This window comes from Protopterus annectens, chromosome 1.part0 (assembly GCF_019279795.1).
Source record: "Protopterus annectens isolate FY-2018-M chromosome 1.part0, PAN1.0, whole genome shotgun sequence".
NCBI lineage: Eukaryota > Metazoa > Chordata > Ceratodontiformes > Protopteridae > Protopterus > Protopterus annectens.
Window position 1 is genome coordinate 1,812,838,084 of NC_056725.1, and position 26,373 is coordinate 1,812,864,456.

The 26,373-nt window shown below is 44.8% G+C and overlaps 1 protein-coding gene across 1 annotated transcript in view; it reads right to left on the bottom strand.

The window, feature by feature from the left end:
- The window catches only part of CCDC152 (coiled-coil domain containing 152), a 1,110,728-nt gene that overhangs the window by 938,144 nt on the left and 146,211 nt on the right, over positions 1–26,373 (bottom strand). The gene's annotated exons all lie outside the window — the stretch shown is intronic.

A 26,373-nucleotide genomic window follows, 5' to 3' on the forward strand; every position in this document is an offset into this window, starting at 1 on the left:
TGTAGGCCTTACTTATCAAGCAGCTGCAAAAAGGCTGAAGGTTGGGGGTGTCAGCATGACACACCAGTGCACTGCAGCAGGGATCCTAAGGATGCTAAGAATGGCTGTATCTGCACACAGTAATGTTCAGGAACTGTGGCAGATGAAACCCTATCCCCACAGCAATAGTGATGGTAATGTGTGAACATCAAGGGATGTGCACATGAGTAGAACTTGCTATCATGCACATTAGGGGGACGTGTAGGGCAGACTAAACATACACTGGCAAATGCAGATGGCCCATGCTAGTATACCCCTGCCAGGAGTAATGACTGCTGTAGTACACATAACAATACGTGCAACAAACCGTCATGATAAGGGTGTGCACACATATGTACACACGGCGTGTATTCATTGTGGTCAGCATCCGCACACCTAACACATTCCGTAGACACTGCATGTGAATGCACAGGACATATGTCACATATCGGGCTCATGTACTGTTAACATATGCAGTGATGTGGTCCCATGGCAGATCAAGGAAGGGTGCGTCATATCAATAAGGGTGTGCACACTCTACATAGCCACAGTATGCTCTGACGGTTGTCAATGTAACAGTATTGGATTGGTCATACATGGTCTGCTGATGTTGAGAGCTGTAAACCAGACATCCGGCATTCACAAATGACATCTGTCCACATTTCATCCCAGGTGTGTGTTGCTGAAAAACATAGGGGCTGTGAGCATTAAAGATGACATAACTGAGACAATACTACACATTCAGCAATGGGTTGTACACCTATGAGGTGTAGTGCACAGAACATGGCAGCGTGCCGAACAGGTGCACAGCAATACTGTGTACATGTTTGCAGTGGTATCCAGGGGAAAGGGCATCCCCTAGTAACACAGCACATGCATCACACACATGTATACTGTTGCTAGCATGGGTTGACTATAGTTGCACTGCATGCTGTTGTGTACCATATGTTATGCATGTTGACAGATGGGTAATAGGAGGACTGTGTGCACTATCATTGTGCAACCTCACCTGTATGTGTGTGTGTGTGTGTGTGTGTGTGTGTGTGTGTGTCTCGATGGGTGATTAATTTGTCTGTAGGGTCACTCTGGTGAAGTGGAGGGAGGTTGATGCATTTAGGATGCGTGTATGCATGTGTGTGTGTTTGTGTGGGTGTCCATGTATGCACATGTGTGACTGTGGGATTGTTCCTACAGCAGTACTTCCATTGGGATCATGCAGTACATGGACATGGATTGACACATGACACACGAGGAATACTTGTCATGTATGAAATCACAGGACAGCTGATAGTATAATAAGGTCAGTAGCATGCAACAGGCATTGGGAGGGAAGGTAGAATCCAGGTATACCCTTAATACTGTATATAGCAGAGAGGTGACTGACAACCCACGGACGCAGCACTACAGATACATTGGGGAATTACTAGACAGCACCAGGGAGTGTATCCATATACTATAGTTGTCACATGATAGGCTGATTGAGCAGCATACCTGGCATGTACTAAGCAATACATACACAACACTCCAGTGCGTGATATTATGGAGTGAACATAGCAGCCCCTCACATATAGGGCCCATGCTTATGATGTCTGGACATACACAAGGTGACTACTGAATGACAGCAGTGAGGCCATGTAAAACCACTCCACTCAGGTCAGGGAGATAATGGAGCAACAGATCTTGTGTTGTGATCACTTGTCTAGGCATTTAGGGGAATGATACATTAATGAGTGGTATTAATGAGTGTATATGTTACCAAGTGTGATGCAGGATGAGAACGCATGGAAATATACATGGGACTGTCTGTAAAGTCAGGGACAGGTAGGTATTAAGGTGGTGCGTGTGTGTGTGTGTGTGTGTGTGTGTGTGTGTGTGTGTGTGTGTGTGTGTGTGTGTGTATGTGTGTATGTGTGTACTGTTATGCAATGCTTTACCCGTCTTACAGTGCATTTACTGTTTTCCCCCACAGGTGGAGGTGGGTCAAGGTCCCTCCTGCATGCAATATGATGATGGTGTCCATACAGACACAGAAGATAATGATAGTACTGTTGAGGCACAGGTGAGGTTGTCAGGGACCGAAACAGCGCTATCATTTCACACACCCCTTTTAGTCACCCGAACCCAGCACACAATTTCAGTGATTATACATACCCCATCACCAGTGGCCATAGCGGAGGGATAGCTGGCATTTGGTGGCAGTGCACTGGAGAGTGTGGTAACCATGACTACTATGTCTGGTCACAGCAGGCATAGCCAGATGTCTGGCAGGGCACCACACAGGCAGAAGTTCCAGGGTGCTCATGGTAGGGCGGCTGGTCATCATGCCCCTGGCAGACGTGCCACAACTGGTACCACCACATGCATGTTTCAGGCTGTCCATGGAGGCACAAGCACGTATGGAACGTTACACCAGGCGGGACTTAAGGCTGCAGAGGAATGCTCTCACATCTGCAGGCGACAACTTCCGTGAACTGTCTGGTGACATCCATGCTTACACCGAGCTCATGGATAGACGGTCTGGTGAGATGATGGCCCTCATCGACCATGGTATGTCCGTGCTTGAACACGTGGTGGGACTGCGGTAACAGCCAAGTGGATGTAGGCCAGCAACACCAAGAGTTGGCAGTTAACGTGGACGTGCTAGGACATCAAGGGGCTCCCATAGTGGCAGTACCAGCCCCGGCAATGTGGGGGGGTGCTGTCCACATCACACCACAGCAAGCCACGAGCACGTGGTCCTGGCAAGTCACAAGAGGGACCTGGTTCCAGCAGACATATGTCATCATCAGGGGAGAGTAGCACATCGAGGCCTGTACCTGGACGTGCCCATGGAACCCCTCGCAGGCACAGTCCATGTGTCCATGGCCAGAGGCAGTGAACTGCACACCATGCCAGGTATGGCCTGCACCTGTCCATAAACACCTGTGTGCATGCATACACACACACTATACGAACACACCTAGGGCAAACCCATACCTACACACACACCACATCACCACGCCCAGTTCACCTCATTACACCTCTCACCCAAACACATGGTGCCAAATGTATGGCCCACCCTTGGCCTCTGGCAAACCAACAACACACCCTGTGTATATGATGATGCCTGTGCCACATCCCTGTCATCCATAACATTGATGCAGGGACAGGCTAATATGGTTGTGATGCCCATGGTGACTGGAGTGCCAAAGTACTGCAGTGTAACATGTTGTCAGGAGTAAAGTTTAATGCATACATGTCAGGTAGTGTAGCCATCCAGCAATGATGCATTATAGCTGTTAGTAACACTGATTGCTTGTGGTTTCCATAATGTTATCTGTTTGTGTTGTAGGTGTACATGTGTCAGCAGGAGGATGGTCTGCAGTCATATTCCACAACAGGGTATGGCACTGTGGTGACACCATGGTTGTGACATATCTGGGATACAAAATAAAGAATATAACAAAAATGGCTCAGGGTACAGAAAGGTGCAGAAAATGAATAATCAAGAAGAAAAATAAACTGCACCAATCTTCCACGGACCAACAATGTTTACTGCATAAAAACAAAGGAGAAGACGTGAGCGCTTTCACGATTATCAATATCGCTTCATCAGACAACTAAAATGCAGTAAAAAACAGTTTAAATATTGTGTGAGGCTAATCAGCTGACATTTCACCACTCAAAGTTAATCAGCCACTTAAACACTTAAAGATATATACACAAATATAAATATATATATATATATATATATATATATATATATATACATATATATATATATATATATATATATATATATATATATATATATATATATATATATATATATATATATATATACATATATATATATATATATATATAAAACTGTTTGGTCCGTGGAACATTGGTGCAGTTTATTTTTCTTCTTGATATCTGGGGTACAGTTGAGCACATGTTACAGTTTTGTATAACAGTTACTGCCTTTGCCACATGGACAGGTGACCTGCTGGGACATGTATAATCTGCAACCTAATGTAGACTCATCCACATACACGCGCACTCTTACTTGGCAACACTGGGATTAGACCCTACCTAGGTATGTAGTGCTACTGAAGTGTGTGGCTTTCATTGCACACACCACACAGGGTTTAGTGTGAGGTGTGTTCCAGGTTAAATGCAGAACATCCCCAGACATGTACAGTATGCTAATGGGGGATGTAATGGGTGTATATGGACAATACATAGTGTGACATACCTTCATATACACATTAACAGACACATAACAGGCAGACACACGTCCAAGAGACATGGGCCTATCGCTAACTAACTTGACTATGTGTCCAATGTGCTACAGGTAGGTTGCACACAGCACATGCGTAGCTGGCCTGGATTGTGGAATCAGTTACCTGTATGGTTGATGGAGACAGTGGTAACTATAAAGTGGTACATGGAACATATACCGGGTGTACCTTGGTGTAATGACAGTGTACACAGCACCCACATCCCCCAGTGGATATTGTACTCCCTGAAACCCATGATGACACTCTGACATAACCACCATCACACATTGCCCACGACTGCGATACAACCCGTTGTATATCCTAACAGTGGTATTGCAGGGATATGCATCTAAAGCACATGCCACAGGCATTGTAGGGTGTTGCATTGTCATGCCTCACCTATGGGCAGCAACAACACTATCTGTACTACTGTGTGGCAATGGGTAGTGTAATAGGAGTATGTGGCCTCGAAATGCTGTACCCTACAGATATACGGACATTCACACATACACACTTGCCAGAACTCAATGGGTATCCCATGCCTATCGACCCATTTGTACAACACTGTTGTGCTGGTACTGCAAGGCTTGTGTAGCCGGTATGGAGAGGAGCATAACAGGGTACATGTAATGTCCCATACAGCAGCAGCAACAACTGACTATGGCAATGGGTGTTGCAGTGGTTGTGAAGGCCCTCATGGAATTCCCAAGTACAGGTGTGCTAACACACAGACGCTGCTATACTCAGTAATGCAGACGTACACATGTGTCAGTACTGGGGTGCATCGCTGCAGGTGGTCATAGCTGTGTACCTAGCTATTGTCCATGGAGAGATGGGTTGTGTAGGGGATTTGTGTACAGTGGTATCCTGCCACCTGCCATGTGGCAGTAGGCAATCTATCGACAGACACCTCTGTGGTGACCCTCAGGATGAGAGTGACATGCATCAGCCAATCCTCTGGTTGCCTCCTGCACATGGCCACTGAGGTGATCAAGTTGACATGTATGCAACATGCATTACAACCCATGGTTAGTGTCTGTGATGGATACCTGTACCCAACATGTTCTGTTGACTCTGGTAGTGTAGTGGAGATACCCAGGGCATGTCGTGCATACAGGGTGTTGTCTCCTATATGTGCCAGTTCTTACACAGCTGGGCAGACATGTAAATGTCAATCAAGAATAGGTTGCCTGTACATATCCCAGCTGGATACCTGCCATCTGTACAGGGACTGACAGTCATCAGCTCGGCAAGTAGCTATGCAGTAGGATGAATGTGGTGACAGACACAAGTTTGACAACAATATGTATACCATAACTACATGCTGGAAGCCCTCACTAACTTGTGCTGTACAGACAGTAGTCTACAATTACATTCCACATGTCGGATCCAGTATGGGATATATACTGTGACACAGCTCACACACCAGGTATACAACAGGGAGGCCTCAGAATCCAGCTATGCCTGCAGGTGTGCCTGTTCTCAGTACTACATTTAGCACTCTACTCTTGCTTGGGACAGCACTGTCAACAGTAGTACCGCCATGATACACTACATGCCAGTGTGACAGCACGTACCTTGGGCTACTACCCCAGTATGTAACACATTCACATGGATAACAGTGTTGTACAGGCCGCACATACATCTGTGTCACAGACATGACACTCACACCACTTGCTACTGTAATGACAGCACATAGGTGCATGTATTGTACATGGCATTACATACACTTATTACAGATGTCATTACCCTGCTATGTTATCAGACTGGGTGGTGTGAACTGGTTACCAGGGCTAAGCCATGCTTAGCAGTTATCAATATTGCTCCAATATAACAGCTAAGCTGATCTGAGCACTGGTAAGCGAAGCCTACACTGTGTAAGCTCCCGTGCGTTTACCCGTAGCTTAGCAGCTTTTACCATCCCTCAAACCCATGCAAACATGCTTACAGCTGCTCAAAACTGCCTTAACCACTCTGTATCTGACAACCCTTGTTCTGCCCAGCAACAAAATGAATAGCCCTTGCAGGTCTTGAACCCAGGACCCTCTACAATATAGTCACAACACTTAACCACTACGCTACGACCACTGTGAAGACAGCTGTTGTTTTTTCAGTATATCTGTCAATACACATATTGATTAGTATTGAACAGTTGCCTTTACTTCCACAATTGTGTAGTACTTGTTATTAATATGACTGTTGCATCACATATGTTGTTTTATCATAATGTACACATATCAGATACACACGGTGAGATACATCTGGGAGGGTATACACAACCGTGAGGTTTACACATGACAGGAATATGGATATATATATATATATATATATATATATATATATATATATATATATATATATATATATATATATATATATATATATATAATATGTTAATATATGTCTACATGTACATACACATGTATATTCATACATATGTCTGTATATACATCTGTACCAAACATATGGCCATGTGTAGAGCTCTTCGTTTATATATATATATATATATATATATATATATATATATATATGTGTGTGTGTGTGTGTGTGTGCATATATAGATATATGTATATATAGCTATATATGTATGCACATCCTATGTGTACAGATACGCCTATTTATGTGTATATATATATATATAGATATATATATATATATATATATATATATATAGATATCTATGACTATATGTGCATACATATCTATTCTGATATACCTATTCCTGTCAATATATATGTATATATCCATAAGTATAAGTGCATATGTATCTCTATCTGTAAATGTGTAGACATAAATTGCTGTGTATATGTAGATATCTGAGTGTTTATATGTACATATATGTACATTTCCATTTCCATCTATGTATGTTGATATGTATATGTGTATATATCTATATAGATATGTGAATAATTATATATAGATATATGTTCACCATATGTCCAGAACATGGAGTGAAGTCCTACCTCACCCCCAATAGTCCCAACCACTTAGTGTAAGGGGATGTCAGGTATGTATTGCAGGTATATATGTAGACTGTTGCTACTGGAATAGGGGTTGACCTAACAGACATGTGTGTGGGAAGTCACATCTGCTAGTAACATGTGTGCCACTGGCTACTGACAGACATCCTAAGGACATCATAGTACAGTACCACTGCTAGCACAGTAATGATCCTGTGGACAACACCAGAGATATGGCCAATAAAAGTGGACAGTCTGACACACTCTGGTCAGTCGAGAGGTATACACAGAACCCCTTAGTGCAAAACATGTGGACCAAGCCTGACAATGTGGATGTTAAAAGCCCTGTAGATGGGTATATCACATAAATACTGGTATACATTTGACCCCATAGATTATGCATTCACACAGCCCTGTCTGTCCTGACACAAAATAACTGCTAGTACAGAGGTGACATGGCCACATACTACCCACTAGTTAGTGACATACATCTGTATAGCATCCCACTGCTTTTTCAGAAATACATGACTGTTATGGTGGCCCAGCAGCAGTACATCTGGCAAGTATATGGACATAACATCACACTGAGTAAGTATACTAAGCTGCTAGGCATGTAACAAAGCACCGTGCAGGCTGCAGCAGACTGCCACAACACTGGCCTACATTTCTTATGGGGGAATACACATGTACCTGCATATATAGCAGGCTCTACAGGCATGTCAGAGCACACAGTAACAGACACCTGTGTGAAAGTGCATAACCACAACCAAGGTGAACACAGCCACAGCCACATATGGTAAGCTAGCTTAATATTACAGTATATGGACTATCTGATTAACACCATCCTCACATGTGCCACTCACGCACTAACCCTACATAAACTGGGCCAATACACAGTGTGGTCCGATGCCTGTCTGTGGTATGGGACATGCGTGTGTTTGGCCCTACAAACATGTAAGCCGATAGGGTAACATACACTGGAGCAGCATGTAACATCACAAAGAATAGGACCAAGAACAATGACATCTACCACAGTTTGTACACAGGCCAAGGTACATCTTCACAATAAACACACTGTTGACAATCACCATAAGTACACAGACCTCAGTACTGTACACACAACCACAGAATGCCCAGGTTATGTCCTCAGGTATAACCCCTACTATACATAACATGTGTAGCAGTCTGATATCTCACTGGCTTGTTATCAGATATGTGAATAAATAATGGTGTACAGAACATATGCACCTCATACCACATGACATATGTACAAAGGTTGACAGAGTTGTGGTTGGAGGCACAAACACAGGGCCAATATTGACAAGTTGCTGTGATAACCTCATACACTTACTGTTGTAACAGGGTTTGTATTGACATATGTCCTATGAGGGATATGAAGTCAGTAACTCCCATGGCTATCACCATGTACTGACTGCAATCCTCAGACTATGCTTCTGCAGTTCTCAGATAGGTGCTCTGTGAATAAGACAAGAAACATAAGGCACCACACACTGCCCAGTCTGCAGATGACCCTACAGATGGGGGCTTCCTCAAAAACATAGCACTGTCATGACAGGTATTAAAACATATAGCCCAGCCATATCCACACACACCCTGTCAAACCGACATTAATCCAAATGCAGAATAGCAACACTTACATTCTGTAGTCATGTCAGGCACATCCCCCTCCTGCGTGTTGGTCTGTTTCCACAGTGTATGTTGTTAGAGGTAGATTCCCAATCCATCTGTGATGCTGTTTGCCAAACACCAGATCAAGGTCTTGCTCACAGTGAATGAAAAGGCCCAACACCAACATGATGTTCCTAGATATTGGAGTGTATTTCCTTGCGACTGACTATGGGAATGTTTGCACAGCTGTTCCATATGCAATCAGCTAGGGGAGGGCTGAAATGTGTGCAGAGGCCATCAGCTGATCATGAGCATCACTTACAAGACACATGCTGCTGCCTAAGCAAAGCAGGTGTAGTTTTCTACATCCACCAGAGAGGGAGTGTGAGAGGCACACAGAGACAAAGTAAGTCAAGGAGGGGCTGGGAGAGTAAACCTAAGCATGTTTGTGTCACACACCTACCAGTACAGGTTATCAAACCCCTGACTATGTATTGCTCTCAAATGTCTGTGCAGTTATTGCATGCACCACATAGCTTACATGTTGAGGAGCTGTCCAAACATATATATATGATGGTGAATGACATCTGCAACAGTGCTATGGTAGCGATACGGCAGGTGTAGTACATGCCTGTCCACATGAACAGGTGTCAGCATCAACACAGCTACACTCTCTCAGGGACTCACACACACTGACACAATTGGCAGGGTCAAGAATAAACTTCCTAACTAGTTAGATTTCCACAATACAGTACTGTGCAGGTATCACATGCATCACAGGGGCTACCCGGAGGTTATATGGGCAAATGGTATGTGAAGGTGTCTGACATCAGACAGCATGCTTCAGTATGCCAATGGGAGTTGTAGTGAGTATGAATGTGGTCGAAAGCATCATAAACCACACACACAGACACAGGGTGCCAGTAATGACATGCATGCATGCATTGCTTCACAGGTGTGTATCGGTTGACTGTGCCAGAAGGCTATACAAGACTAGGTGAAGGGTATACCTTGGCATCAGACCACATGACAATGGTCTGCAGTGTGGCTCAGGAGTGTAGTGTCTGGACTGGCCCACACAGGTGGGTATTGTATTCACTATCCAGTCACCTGGGTAACTACTGCGTGTGGCCATTGCTGTGCAATGCTTGCCATGTATGTGTTCTTTATTCCATGACATGGACGCTGTCTGGGATATGCACATGTCCCACATGCATGTACAGTGACATGTGGAACTGTACATGGGGTGTCTGGCCCATGTTGTGTACACAGATTGTTATCATCAGATGTGCCTGTCCTGGCCTCATGTGCAGGGAACAGGTAATGGACAGCAGGTTGACCCTGCACCCACAATGATAGCATGATACAGGTATTCCCTGGTGTCAGTGGCATCTGTTCATACAGGGCATGTGTATAAAACATGGTATGTCCTTTGTGGGTCACATTTGATGGCACCACAGGTGTTGCAGGCATCCAGTGGGGAACACAGTGAAGGTACACTGTCTGCATGTACGTGAGTATTGTACTGATGGACAGGGTGCCATGCCCTCTGTAGTCCACTGCAATCACACCATGGTTACTATCTGTAGGCAATATGCAGGGTACTACCAACACAGCTGTTGTTGCCTAGGCAAGTGTGTTTGTGTATGAGACATGGGTTGGAGTGTTCTCTGTGTAATACAGGGGTTGCTAACTTTGTTCACCAGGCCTTGATGTTACATGTAGGGGTATGGATTGCTACCCCAGCCTCTCGGCTATTTCACATCTGTTATCCTTGTAAGGTGGACACTGTGACATATAATAGAGTCACCATATAAGAAATTTACAAAACACACTCCACAATGAGTTCAGTTGTTACACACTCACCACCACCTCTGATACAAATGATAAACACAGACACACACACAAACACAAACACACACACACACACACACACACACACACACACACACACACACACACTTCTGGGATTAAAACCCATACCTAACTAGTTTATTACACTACAGCATTACAGAATTATAGGACGAGCCACAGATATTACTGGAGTATTCTTTCCCAAAGGTGTATTTCACTGGGTATGACATCAGCAGGCTTGCCAAAGAAGGTCATTGGAGGTTGTAGTGACTGTGAATGGCCTAAAAAGCATTGCACCCTACACAGACAAGGACACACACACAAACATCCACACCTGCCATGTGTGGGAATAGAACCCATACCAAAGTACTACATAACACTACAGCATTACACTGTTATAGGACACACCACAGAGATTACTGGGTTACTTCTTTCCCACAGGTGTATTTCACAGTGAATGACATCATCAGGCTTGCCAAAGTAGGGCATTTGAATTATAGTGAGTGTGACTAGCCTAAAAAGCATTGCTCCCTACACAGGCGGAGACACACACACACACACACACACACACACACACACACACACACACACACACACACACACACACAGTTGTCATGTCTGGGATTAGAACTCCTACCTAATTAGTTTGTCACACTACAACATTACGCAGTTATAGGATGCACCACGGAGACTACTGGGTTACTCCTTTCCCAAAGGTGTATTTCATAGTGAATGACATCCGCAGGCTTGCCAAAGTAGGGCATTTGAATTGTAGTGAGTGTGACTAGACTAAAAAGCATTGCTCCCTACACAGACAAAGAAACACACACACAAACATCCACACTTGCCATGTGTGGGAATAGAACCACAATCAAAGTTCTACATCGCACTACAGCATTACACTGTTATAGGAAACACCACAGACATTACTGGACAACATCTTTCTCAAAGGTGTATTTCACAGTGAATTACATCAGCAGCCTTGCCAAACTAGGGCATTTTAATTGTAGTGAGTGTGACTAGCCTAAAAAGCATTGCCCGCTACACAGACAGAGACACACACACAGTTACCATGTCTGGAATTAGAACACCTACCTAACTAGTTTATCACACTACCACACTACACAGTTATAGGACACACCACAGAGATTACTGGGCTACATCTTTCCCAAAGGTGTATTTCACAGTGAATGACATCAGCAGCCTTGCCAAAGTAGGCCATCTGAATTCTAGTGAGTGTGACTAGCCTAAAAAGTATTGCTCCCTACACAGACAGAGACACACACACACACAAACACAGTTGCCATGTCTGGGACTAAAACTCTTACCTAGCTAGTTTATCACACTACAGCCTTACACAGTTTTAGGACGCATCACAAAAATTACTGGGCTACTCTATTCCCAAAGGTGCATTTCAAAGTGAATGACATCAACAGGCTTGTCATAGTAGGGCTATGGGGAGGGCAGTGTGTGTGCATGGGCCATAACCCAGTCATCTAGAGGTTCCCACACCACACACAGGAACATGCAGGTTTACATTCTGTAGGTATGTGTATGCAACTGCTAGATGACTACTGCCTTGTACAGTCATGTTGCACAGCTAGCACTTGCACCACAGAGTCTGTACTGCTGACAGATACCAGTGGCTAATTTCTACAGTGAGTGACATTTACACATAATGTGGTTGTAGCCATTTGGCTGTGTGATGGGTGAGGCAGGCCTCAAGATGGTAGGCTCTTTGTCACTGTCACTCTCTTCCACATATCTATGTATGTCTACTTTTGGCATATTATAGTGTGTTGTCCTTGGATATATCTCTGTATTCCTATCCAATGTGTGTGCAAAGCATGACTGGTGCATACTGAGGAGTGTATGCACCAACATCTGCAACTGTCAGATATGTATGGTCGACTGTTGTTTGCAGACATGGGCTTCATTTGTTTAAGTGTGTGAACATGCCCAGTATGACATGCCCAGTATGACCTTTCAGTATGTTGTTGTCCGACATTGCCTTCATTTCTCTAAGTGTGTGAGCATGCCCAGTATGCCCTTCTGTATTGAATGTGTGGATCCGTTCCAGGTAGTTTGTACTCCAGTGCAGACCTTCATGTTCTCCACCTACAGGTAGGAAACTGTTTCTACAGGATATCTGTAGATCAGTTGGCAATATGGGTCAAACTGTGCAAGAGATAGTATGTACTGTAGGTGATTGTGTCTGTGCTGCTTCTGCTACATGGTACTGGCGTTAGCAGAGATATTCAGACATGTGTACTGTTATACACTGTGATGTTTTATGTCCTCAAGTACTGTCAGCTGGACATTCTTGCTCACAGTGATGTCCTGGGGAACAAAGGTGAATGCAGCTGTGTCCAGTATTGTGGGCAAACGCCTACATATTCATGGAGAGTTATGCCATTCTGGAGGGGGAGCTGCAGACACTTGCTGCTGGGTCTGTGTATCTAGTTCAGCACTCTGGTACAGTGCTGGCAGAGGATCCCATACTTGTACATCCATCAACATGGCAGTATGGCTTTATCTTGCTGTGGCAATAACTCACAGCTATACAAATTCACACAGGTTACCCAGAGGCAGGGGTCATAAGTCAGGACATTACCCCTATTGTGGTGTATGGGCAGGTTTATAGCCACCCATGTATGTGTTTGCAGCCAGGGATAGTATGCGCACACAGCTGTGTGTTGGACCTTGCACATTCCATGCTGCCCATGCTCCAACCCCCCCCTATTATTCTATCCTCTTCCATACATTATGCATACATTCTCTGATACTTTCCCTAAGGTTATCACCTCAACACAGCTGTGTTTTGCTGTTGGTCCACAGTTCATGCAGTGGGACATTGTGGACATGTTACTGTGGTTTGTCCACATGGCCTTGCATATGGCTTATGTGGAGTGTGTTATGTTGTTATTTGGGTGTCCATGACATAACATGCATTGGCAGTACGTGTGAGATACAGGCCTTTGGCAGAGGCCTGTAGGCCATTTGGTGGTGATTCAGCCCAACTGTGCCAGGTCATTGCATTCTGTCAGTCCTATAGTCCCAGACCGCCATACAGTATATTCCATGAGGTGACAGGGTAGGTGTGCTAGGTGTTCATGCCAATACTTTCTATCAGTACTGATCAGGTGGTGTAGATGCTGGCAGGGTGCTACTTACAGTTAGGGACATACCTGCATGGGACACCTGCACTGTATGCTGCATTTTTTGCTATTGCCATACACAGGTGGGGGTCATATTGTACCCATTCCCAACAGCAGGGATACGACCAGAGAGATAACTGTGGGTGGTGTTTGGGTGAGCTGGGTGCTTGTGTGTTATAGACACTACTTACATCTGACTCACAGTTATGCACAGGCATTCCAGTTATGCTGGTTTGTGCAAGTACATCAGGTGCTTCCCAATACATCAGTCTTATCACCTTTGTGATCTGCAAGTGTTCGGCCAGACGACGCAGGTATTCCCTACTACAGGCCCAGATAATGTGATGCATACCTGTATGTACAATTTCAAGGGTGTGTCCATTTCACGGTTACACATTATATACTGTATGTCTGGGGTACTTTTCCCTGTGTACTGCTTGTACATCTAGCCCAACAGCCATTCCTTGTCCATCTTTCAGATGGTGACACATATTACCACCATACATTAACAGTGGCCTACTGCTAGCATGTGTTATACTGGGGGGAATTGTCTTTGGTACTGCAGTTGTGAGGACTTGGCCCTGTCATCAGCAGTAGTGGGCAATGGCCACCATGTCAAACCTCGACATGCATATAAGAAGGCTACCAGCCTAACCAGATAGAATTGTGCAGATAATTCTATCATTTGTAAATATGAATGTTGAGCTACAGACTTGTTTTTTTTAATTGAAACAAAATATTGTGAAATGTTGAAATACAGGCTTGTTTTCTTAAATGAAAGAATATGCTGTGAAATGTTAAACTTAAAACAATGTAGCAACATTGCCCTCTGCTGTAAAGAAATCTGAGTCAAGCATTTCTTGTCTGTCCTTTGAAGTTGAAATTATTTCATGCCTGTCCCTCTGAAGTTAGAATTTGGAGTCAAAGATTCTGGAGTGAAGCATCCTGCCTATTGATTTAACTTAAGGAATAATTACTAGAGTTTACATGTGGAATGTATTTTATTGATTTAGTTTCCTGCAGGTGCAACATAACAAGAATTTAGTATCTGTCAGAGCCCCAGGAAAGTGTGAAATGATGTAATGGAAATCAGGACTGAAAATAGCAATTTAAACAGAGAGAATCAGAAGGCATTAAGCATTTTTGTCTTGATCATCCAACTCACAGCACTGTCTTGCTCATATGCAAGTTATCTTAGACTTGTGTTTTCTTTTAGAAATAGCTAGGAACTAGAAATATCAGACTAAGTGTTTTTGTGATGTCAGAACTGTACTACTGAATTATTTTAAGTATTTCTGTGTGATCTCTGAACTCTTGACTAGCACTGTGTAGTAGAAAGTATTGTCTTGTGTTTTATTATTTATTATTAAATCTTTTAAAACCTTTTAACCATGGCTGGTTCGTGTAGAGATAATTTAAGGTCTAAGAGTACATTGCATGTATATAAGGTTCCTGTACCAAGTCACTCTAATAAGCCTTGACTGTTTAGTTATACTACCAATTGGATAATAATACTGCACAGTAATAATTGGACACCCTTTTAAGGGTCTTTGAGTAGCTGATAAATATTAGCTGGGTGGTGGCAGGGTACTACCGTACAGTCTGGGAGAAAGGGGCACAGCTGGAGAAACTGTGCCAGCCTTCCCCAGGAGTGTCTGTGTGGTTACATAAACTCATCTCAAAGTGTGTGTATGTCAGCTACTTGAGCAGGGATATGAAGCACTGGTTGGAGAGAGAGGGTGCTGGAGGTTTTAGCTTGCCCAGCTGGCTGAGATCTGGACCCTAAAGCTGTGCCAGTGGGGAGTCTTATTGGGGACTTGGAGAACAAGGGAGTAACCAGCCCCGGATTGACTGTGATCTCTGTGTGCTCTTAAGGGAAATTGCACTTTGCTGTGTGTATTTGTTATCCTTTCCTCATATATGAGACGCCCTCTCTGGTGTTAGTGGTGAGGACTCACCACTCCAGGACTCGCTGGAGGTCCTCATCCCACCCCCACCTGAAATAAAAAAGAGCACAGTAAAGAACTGCCGACTTCACACTTCTAACTTCTAAAGACTAGTGTGGTCTCCTTGAGCCCCCCGAAACAGTACTCAGTACTGTACTCAAGCCACTGAATCACTACCAAATGCCTTCTACCAGCACCTGCAGATAGAATCCCAAGCAAAACAAAAAGCAAAACAACAAAAAAAGCTGCAAACAAATCTAAGGCCCCCAGTCAGGTGGGAATAAACAAATAAAAGGAGGAAGCTACTAGAAGATAGAGCAAAACTACAAAAAAGAGCAAAGACTTTGATCACTAATTTGAAAAAAATAAGTAAAAATAAAAACAAATCCAAAAATCAAAAAATGAGAGAAAAAGAAAAAAAGACTCAAAAGACATCAGGAAAACTTTAAGGCCTTCTTTAGCTATGTTATAACCAGGAGGAGGACCTGGGGAGAAAAACTCCCAAAAGATTCATGATGATGTCAGACGATGATAACATACTTACCAGCTGCTGACAGGTTCAGTGCAGTCTTCTCCCCTCCCCCTCCCCACCCCAAATATCCCCTCATTACAGCAACAGATCCAACACCCAAACAACCACTGCAGAAACAAGCAAAAACAAAACACAGCATCCTGGCATGGTGTCCTCGTCCCGTGCTCCATGTGGTCAATGTGGAATTAAACCCACTCAGTGAGCTTTGTTTAATTACACGGACACCTGTTTGTACATAGTCTCACCTCTGAGGGAGTAGCCTAGTGGTCCCGCTTCACAAAGTGGGTGCACTCCACACCCCTGGTGCCTACACCCCATTAGGAAATTAAGCCTTATCTGGAAAGCATGCCCATTCTGCATTTTCCACCTCATAAATCATAAATAACCTTATATATAAAGAAATAGATGAATTGAGAACTTTTTTGGAAGGCAGATCATTGGCTTTTTTTTGTCAAACTTTTTTGACTTTTTTTAAACTTGGCTTTTTGAAACAGTCACCAAAGCCATTGATATGAGGAAATTCGATCTGGCGAAGGCCTTCGGATAATACAGCTAAGGCCTTCGATACAACAGCCAATCATCAGCCCATACATCACACTCAGGGTTGCAAACTGGCTGAGTGACATCACAAGATGGGTGAACTGGCTGAGTGACAGAACTCACAGGGGGGTCGAGTTTATGTGTCCCACAGAGCCTGTCAGTGTCCTACAGTGTGTCGTCCCACAGGGTCTTCCCTTCCAAGTCTTGGCAGTGTATGGAGGGTTTTGGCTCCTAAACAAACAAAGGAATGTTTGACAAAGTTTGCAGAAACTGCAGATGACTGCAAACTGAACACATCTGACACAGATACAGATGAGAAGCCTGGAGGAATGGATGACTGGTGCAAAAAAAATGGCCTAAAGTTAAATTGGAAAAATACAAACAGTTAATATAACAAAAAACAAGTTTCTTAACTAACAAACTTATAGTATCCACCACCCAGCTCTACAGAAGAAGTTATCAGGGATGGGGACCCCCTAGGTGGAAGGTAATTATTCGACACCCATGTAGCAAGTACACCTTATGACCTGGGGACCCAGGCCTAGAAAGTAGAAGGGAGATTCCTTAATAATTCATCACCTTATCTAGTCTCTATTCAGCATCAGATCAACCCAGGAACATCACAATCCATCCATATTCGCAGCTGACCCGACACTTGCAGCAGCTGGAGAATGTCAAGTTCCTCTCAAAAGGAACAAAATCAAAAAAGGCACCAATCTGCCAGCCCCACTCAAACCAAAAGAAAATCAGTTGATACCGCCAGAACACATCACAGACCACTTAGCTTGCCTGCTGCCTGACATACTGCCTCATCTAAAACCAGATTTGATGAAAAAGAAAACTACTCAAAATCCAGATCCGGCTAAATAGCAAAGAGCTGGAGAACAAATTTCTCACCCAAGAACCACCCTATGCTGTGGCCACAAGAGGCAAATGAAGATCATAGCAAACAGGCCAGATATAGGGAGAATGAGGGGGGGCAAAATGCAGAGAAAGCTTATACGAGTGATGGACCCCAAAATCATGATATATGTATTAATGACTGAGGCTCCTTGAATGCTGGGCCAGGGCACAGGTGTCACAGCATACATAGTGACCACTCTCACACAACATGAAACACACACCAACCTAACACACACATACCTGCATATTGTACAAATGCTACAATCTATCCTGCTACCTTTGCCACCTCTGGGCATCTGTGCTCCACTGGTATTATACTTACACATACATGTTGCTACATGTCTACATTGGATTGTGGGGGGGGGGCACACCTGACTGTTACTACATGTCTACATGGGATTGGAGGGGCACATCTGACTGTTACATGTCTACATAGGATTTGGGGGGGCACACCTGACTGTTTCTACATTGCTACACAGGATTGGGGGGCATACCTGACACTTGTACACATTTGCTATGACTGTACCGGTATGTCAGGTACTCCATTTCATTCTGTTTTCTAACCTATCATGCTGGCTAAAGGCATATCAGTGTACTACAGGTCTTAAGTTTGATTGACCTACATATTAATTTCTGACTTCCTACCCATCAGAACTAATATCCCACTGCCTGACCTGATGTAGTCAGTCTGTGTATGCCTGGGGGGGCGGTTACCCATAGGCATCATTCAGAGGCCTTAGCACAGCCTTTGTTTGTGTTTGTCTACACCTGTCCTGCTGGCTAAGACTGTTGTTGGGTATGTGAACCTCCTGAATGGCATGTGTGTGTCATATGGACACACATGTGGCCCAGCGCATTTCCTGCAGTGGGTTTTGTTACCATGTGTAGTACTGGCTACTATGGTGACACCAGTATTTGTTACAGATCTCATGCTGCCACTACAGGTGTCTGCTATCTGCTGGCATCGCATTCAGCCACCCGATTCCCTTGTATGCTCACATCCATACCATAGATACAGGTAACACCACATACTACTCCATTCAGCAATTGGTAAGGAGAGTGACTTACCTTGTGGGTGTGCCAGTACTGAGGATGGTGCTGGAGGGTTGCATATGTCAGATGCACATAGTACACTCCCTACACATGGTTGAGCACAGGTAGTATCATGTTTGGCATCCCTTTTACTGTACGTGTGAGTCAGAGAGAAGGGTCATTCCCTGGGCCCCTCCTGTGTCAGTGTATATGCTATGCATTGCCTCTTTGCCAAGGCCAGGGCATACTGGGCATGCCTCCTTCTGCCTACTGGGGCAGGCTCAGGTTGTTTCTCCTCTGAGTCACTCTGTGCCTGTGCAGGCCTTGGCAATGGTGGGGGGCTGTGTGGCCCTGCCCCGTGCTGTTCCTGATGCAGCTGTTTCCACAGGATCATATTGTGTAGCATGGCACATACGATGACAATTTTGAGTACATGTAGCTGGTGAATACTGCAAGGGTCCACCGGATGTGTCCAGGCACTGGAACCGTGACTTGAGCATCCCAAGCACATGTGCTATTATAATTCTGGTCTGTGCGTGTGCCTCATTATGGAGTTCTTGTTCGGGTGTGTGTGCATTTCTGATGGGTTTCATCAGTCACGGCTCCAGTGCATAACCAGCATCCCCCAGCAGGTGACTGTAAGGGATGTACCCATTGGCAAATCTCTGGTAGAGCTGCGTCAGATGCCAGATGTGGGAATCGTGATAGCTTCCAGGGCAGCCAGCACACACATTCATTATAATAGCCTGGGCATAGCACGCAACCTGGCAGTTGATGGAGGGGAAGTTCTTGCTGTGGATGTAGACCCTACCCCACTCATCAGGTGGTGCTCTGATGCCTATGTGCGTGCAGCCTATAGCACCCACAATCTCAGGGTATTCTGCTATTTGGTGGAAGAGATGCATATTGCTGGCCAGCGCCTCATGGGTGTTGGGGAAATATACGTGCTCACGGCATGTGCTGACATGGCATCCAGGAACTGGTGGAGTACCTTGGATGCTGATGCCTGTGAGATCCCCATGATATCTCCAGTTGGCCTTTGGAAGGTACCTGTAGCTAGTATTCTTAAGCCTACACATACCTTGGTATCCACTGGGATGGGTTCTCCTCTGTTAGTTCTGTGTGTGAGGCGTGGCTGGCACAGCTCAACAATTTAGATAAAAGATAATCCACAGACAGGAAGAACCGAACCAAAAAGCACAAAGTGCAGCTTTATTGAACAACAAACAGGTCAATAAATCAAGCGCTTTCGCCAGGCAAATACCTGGCTTTCTCAAGATAAAAAGTAGTCTGACTGAAAAGTTTAAATACTTAATCATCTGATCACATGGTACTTAATTAGTTCAACAAACATCCACTTAAGAAGGCAGTTAATTAGTAACTGAACTCAGTGAGTGAAAAGTACGCATATGAAAATGCAGAATAAAAGTTCAAATGGTGAAAACACTAAAAAATCATTTAAAAATCATTTAAAAATGATGTACAAATGTGTGCATAAAAAAATCACAAATATGTAAGATAAAAGACATTTACTAATTGTAACAAGAAAATCATAGCCTAGCCTTTCTCAGCTTTAGTACACTGGATATATTAATGGCCTCATTGAGACCAGGGGATTTTGCAGCATTAAGTCTAAGGTGCCATAAAAGTTCTTTATATTCAAGGCGGGCTTCCCAGTCCTCCTCAGTCACACTACTTTTTATCTTGAGAAAGCCAGGTATTTGCCTGGCGAAAGCGCTTGATTTATTGACCTGTTTGTTGTTCAATAAAGCTGCACTTTGTGCTTTTTGGTTCCGTTCTTCCTGTCTGTGGATTATCTTTTATCTTATTTGCCTTGGTTTCTTGGAAGTTACAGCTCAACAATTTACTGTAGGAGGTCCCTGTCCACCCTATAGTGCTCCACTATTTCCAGCTCATGTAGCCCATGGTAGGTTACCCTGGGTCTGTACACTCTTCTCCGTTGCCTCACTGTGGGTTGGTCAACAGCATTCTCATCCTCACCACCCTCAGCCTCTTCCACATGTTGTTGTATGATAGCTATTATAGCCTCTATCATTCTGTTGGTTTTATTTGTTAAAATTCCCCCACTGCTATACAGAGAAAGGTGTTTGCATTGTTTATAGTAGTGTTCTGGGCTGGGCTGCTGCCTGCGTAATTGGCTGATTCTGATACATTTCACCTGCCAGCTATGCTAGTTCTCCTTGATTACCTTCCTACTACTGTTTTCCCTTCCCACTGCCTTCCTGTTTAAGCCGAGGGGTGCTCCCCACAAACACAGTGCTCAAATATGCACAGAGCAGCTATTTCCTGGTTTGCTTTTTTTTTTTCCTTTGAAACCTGGTGCGCAGCATGCACACCCGCTTAGGCAATGTAAAGAGTGCTAGGCAGCCTTTGACACACACCCTTGCTTAGCTCTGCTAAGCTAAGGGCAAACCCGAGCCACAGGGCTCCAATCCGCTTACAGTATGCCTGACACACCTCCCATATGATGTCAGCTAACTCATAGGCTTGCACCAAGCTATTCCTGCTCTTACACTGTTGGGTGCTGACTAGCATGTAGGGGAGATCTGGGATTCACTATCATTCCCCTCATCTGCATAGGATTGCCTGCTGATGCATAGTTACAGGTCCCACACCGAGCCTCCCCCCTTAGAAACCACTATTCACTGGCCATGTTGTCTTCTGCCTGCCATTGCGTATAATGGCAAAATAGAGATTTTGGTTAGAATGGTTATTTTAGGTTTCTTTTTTTATTTTTTGCCCAATCCCATTTGCACTCCACTGCCCTACGCTTAAACAGCCGAGATCAGCTAAAAAAAATAAAAGTTGATTTTATTTTTGCAAATGTTTTCCATGCAAATGGCCTTATATCTGGCCATTGGCATGCTTTCTACATAATATCCACCCTTTATTTCGAGCTGTCATGGCTCCTTTTTGTAGTTTGCAGAAATGTACTTGGTTACTGGCTGAGTACATTTCTGCAGATTACACTAGTCCTGCATGGCTGGCTCACCTCATTTGCATGGATTTCACCTGCAAATGGGTAATTTGCATACAGGGGCTGAGTCTGTGCAGGGCTAGTGCAGGAGCGCTCGTGCATGCCCCTACAGCTTATTCCTGGATCGCACGGCAGACATATTGCCTGCTGGGACTCCTGCACTAGTCCTGCACACCGTGCAAGGCTTGCTGAATCCGCGGGAGAATGTTCTTACAGGAAGGACAAAAGGCTTTTAATTCACTAGATGAAGCTTTGGATTTTTCACAAAAAAGTGAACTTTTGTATAAACAAGAAGAAATGGAATGGTTCTCTATGAGTTTAAAAAGAAATGCAGTTAAAAGTGGATGGTCAACAAAAGAGAACAAAAGCAAAAAACTAAAAGAAAGTAACAGGGTCTCTAATTCCTTTTTTCCCCTCACTTGCTTAATGGACTGCTCCTTGACTTTGGTAACATGCTTTACTACAATGTAACTATATTGTACAAATAGTCAAGAAGACTTCAGAATTCAGAAGGTAAGCCCCCCCGTGCACCACACATGTGGGGGGGTGCACCCCCCCACACACCCCCGCTACTTATATATACTAACTCCGAGGTCGCACTAAACACACAAACACATAAAACTCATCACTACATACACTCACACACACTAAAATCCCTACCCAATACCCTTACAAGAACACCACTTACCTGAATCCCCAGCTAAATCCACAAACCGCATTGCACATCACAAACGCGACAACACAATGGTGAATTCGACATTTCCGCATTCGATATTATGCTGTTTCGTGTAACTGCACTTTCGACTTTATAGTCTCAAAATACTAAAATCACTTATACATTAACATCTGTTTTCGTAATATAATCTTCTTTTGCTAGAATTCATACACAGATACAATTCAAATAATATGAAGTAAATGGTTTTGCATCATATCCATAGATGTTTAGATATAAATACAATTATAAATGTTGCCTTGAAATACTCTGCCTGAGGAAAAATGGCACTAAAATAACTGACTTTGGGTTTCCTACAAGTTTTCATAAAGAATATGTATAAAGAAGTTATGTACTCACCATAACGTTCCATCTGAGTAGGTAACTTCATTTGTCAGCAACCTGTGGGTATCGGATCCGTCCTGGATCCAAGCCGGCAGCTTTCCAAGCTAGAGATCCGAGCTCCAAGCTCCTCCCCCTTACCCATAATACCCTGCTACCTCCCTCCAGTCCTCAGATCGAGTTTGCCCAATTACCAGATAACACCAAGACAAACAATACCTGAACATCCTAACCTGATGCATACCAAGACTGAATCATTCTATCATTCAGGTAACGAAAACCAGGTTAGGGGGAAGGAGTAGGAGTCGGTTGCTGACAAATGAAGTTACCTACTCAGATGGAACGTTATGGTGAGTACATAACGTCTTTATCTGAAGTAGTTAGCTTCATTTGATCAGCAACCTGTGGGATAGAGTTCCCTGCTACCAAAAAACTTGGGAGGTCCTCAAGGAAGAATATTCCGGAGCACTGCAGAGTCAAAGGCAAAATAATGGTATGAGAAGAAGCCCAAGTAGCCGCAGAACAGATGTCATCCAAGGGAACTCTTGACCAAAACGCAGCAGAGGTACCATAGAATGGGTAGAATGAGCATGAACCCCCAAGGGCTCCGGCCGACCACAAATTTTGTATGTGAGCAAAATGAAGTGAGATATCCATCTAGCTAGAGTCACCTTCGTTACCGGTTTACCCAAGGATGGCTTAGCAAAGGAAACAAAGAGCTGCTCCGACTTGCGAGAGGCAGCTGTTCTATGCAAGTAAAAGCGCAATTGTCTATGCACATCTAATGAATGCAGTCTGTACTCCCCCTTGTTCTGACAGTTAGGGAAGAAAACAGGCAGATTAATGGATTGGTTGATGTTAGCCTCGGAAGCCACTTTAGGTAAGAAGGAAGGATTAGTCCTGAGAGATACTCTGTCCTTATGGAAGACAAGATACGGGGGTTTAGTACAAAGGGCTTGAAGCTCAGATACCCTTCTAGCTGATTAGCAATTAAAAAGGCAGATTTCCAAGACAAGAACTTTAAGTCAACAGAAGCTGCAAGCTCAAAGGGTGGGATCAGTTAGAGCCTGAAGGACTAAGGTTAGGTCCCATGGAGGAACCGCATTCTTGACAGGAGGTCTTAAAAGAAAGGTGCCCTTTAAGAAAGTCTTACAGATCTTAGTGGAAGCTAAAGGACCAAGATTGTCCCCGATATGGAAGTGGGAAATGGCCACCATTTGAACCTTCACAGTAGAAGAACTGGCCCCTTGATGGAAAATGTGAGACAGAAATTCAAGTACTGCTGGAATGGGAGCCGTAAATGGGTCCAAATTCCTACGCCAGGCCCAGATGGAAAAATGTTTCCATTTACTGTTGTAGACCTTCCTGGCAGAAGGCTTATGCGCCACCACCAGGATGGATTTAACTGTGGATGAGATACCGGGAGTCCTAGCCACTAACGGAACTGGATCAACCAAGTCGAGAGCTTGAGGTCATCCAGATTCGGAGTTTTCAATCCCGAAGGATGAGAGATCAGATCCGAATGGGATCCAAGATCCAAAGAGGAGCTATGAGATGAGACCGTTGGTACGGGAACCAGGTTTGACGAGGCCAGAATGGGGCTATGAGGATAACCTTGCTCCCCAACCGATGAGCTTTCTGTAAGAATTTTGTCATTAACGGGAGAGGAGGATAAGCATAAAGATGGCCAAGCATGAACTAGAGCGTCTCTGGGGCTCTCCCCCAGCGGGGGAATTAGAGCGAAAAACTCACTGCACTTTGCGTTCAAAGGCAATGCAAAGAGATCGCAGCAAGGCTGACCCCATTTGAGGAAGATCTGTTTCGCTACTAAGGGGTTCAGAGACCACTCGTAAAGCGAGAGGATAGTTCGACTCAGCTTGTCTGCAAAAAAGTTGGACCGACCCAGAATGTGCGTTGCTAGCAGAAAACGGTTGGTGGATATCGCCCACTCCCAAACTCTCATGGCCTCTCGGCAAAGAGGGTAAGACCTGGTCCCCCCCTGTTTGTTGATGTACCAGACCACTGACATGTTGTCTGTCTGAATTGCAATAGTCCCCAAAGGAAGAAGGGCATGGAGAGCTTGCAACGCTAGAAGCACTGCCCTCATCTCCGGAACACTGATATGCAGAAAGGTCTCTGTTTGAGTCCACGTGCCTTGGACAGTTCTGCCCATGCAATGCCCTCCGCACCCCAGGCCAGAAGCGTCCGTGGTCACAGTGGCTTGGGGTTGAGGCATCAAAAACGACCGCCCTTCCTGAAGCTCTCAGGAATGGAGTCACCAAAGTAGGGAGTCCCTGCAAACTCTGCTGAGGGGAATCGGGGAGTCCAACGGATGTCGAAGGATGGACCACTGGACCTGTAAGGTCCACTGAAGAACCCTCATGTTCAAGCGGGCTAGGGGTGAAAGGTTGATAGCTGCTGCCATGGACCCTAGGGCTCTCAGGACTAATTCCGCTGGTGGGGCCGGAGATTGTAGAAGTGCTAAGACGTGGAGAGTTAAGTTGCGGAGTCTGTCTGATGTCAAGAAGGCCTTGGACTGAAGTGTGTCTATTCTGGCCCCTATGAAGTCCAGGACCTGAACAGGTTGAAGGAACAATTTTTTGTAATTTATAGTGATCCCCAACTGGTGGGCCAAGAGCAGGAAGCAATCCCTGGCTGAGCATAGTAGATGCCTGGTGGGACCGGCGAGGAGCCAGTCGTCCAGGTAAGGAAAGACCTGTATTCCCTGAAGCCTCAGGTGGGCCGCTACAACTGCCATGACCTTGGTGAACACCCTGGGGGCTGTGGTGAGGCCAAAAGGGAGGACCCTGAACTGATAATGATTGGCCCCCAGCCGAAAGCGGAGAAACCTCCTGGATCGCCTGTCCATGAGAATGTGGTAGTACGCATCCTTGAGGTCTATGGAGCACATCCAGTCATTCTCCTGCGGAAGGGGGAGAATAGATTGAAGAGTGACCATCCGGAATTTCTCTCTGGCAATGAACAGGTTCAGTGTAGACAGGATGAGAATTGGTCTTAAGTCCCCCGTCTTTTTTGGCACCAAAAAGAACCTGGAGAAATTGCCTGACCCGGACTGGCCTGGGGGGATGTGCTGGATGGCTCTTTTTCATAGCAGCTTCTTTATTTCTAAAGCGGCCACCTCCCACTGACTGGGTGGAACATCGGGGAGGCGCCTCAACTGAGCGGGAAGATTTATAAAGGGGATAGAGTAGCCTCTGGATATTATTTGGAGCACCCAGCGATCTGTCGTGATGGACTCCCAATGTGCTAGGTGTTCTGAGAAACGTCCCCCAAATGCCTCCAGAGAGGAGCAGTCGGGCAACCCCTCAGGGTTGCTGCGCGGGTCAGTCGGAAAAAGGTTCCCTCAACCCAAAATTCTTCGGCCCCCCTCTGCCTCTGGGCTGGCGTCCAACTTGTCCTCCCCTGCCTCTGAAGGACGAAGAAGGGTCCGGAGCATAACGGGACTGCTGAGATTTCCGGAACCACATCTTGTTTTGTCCTCTCT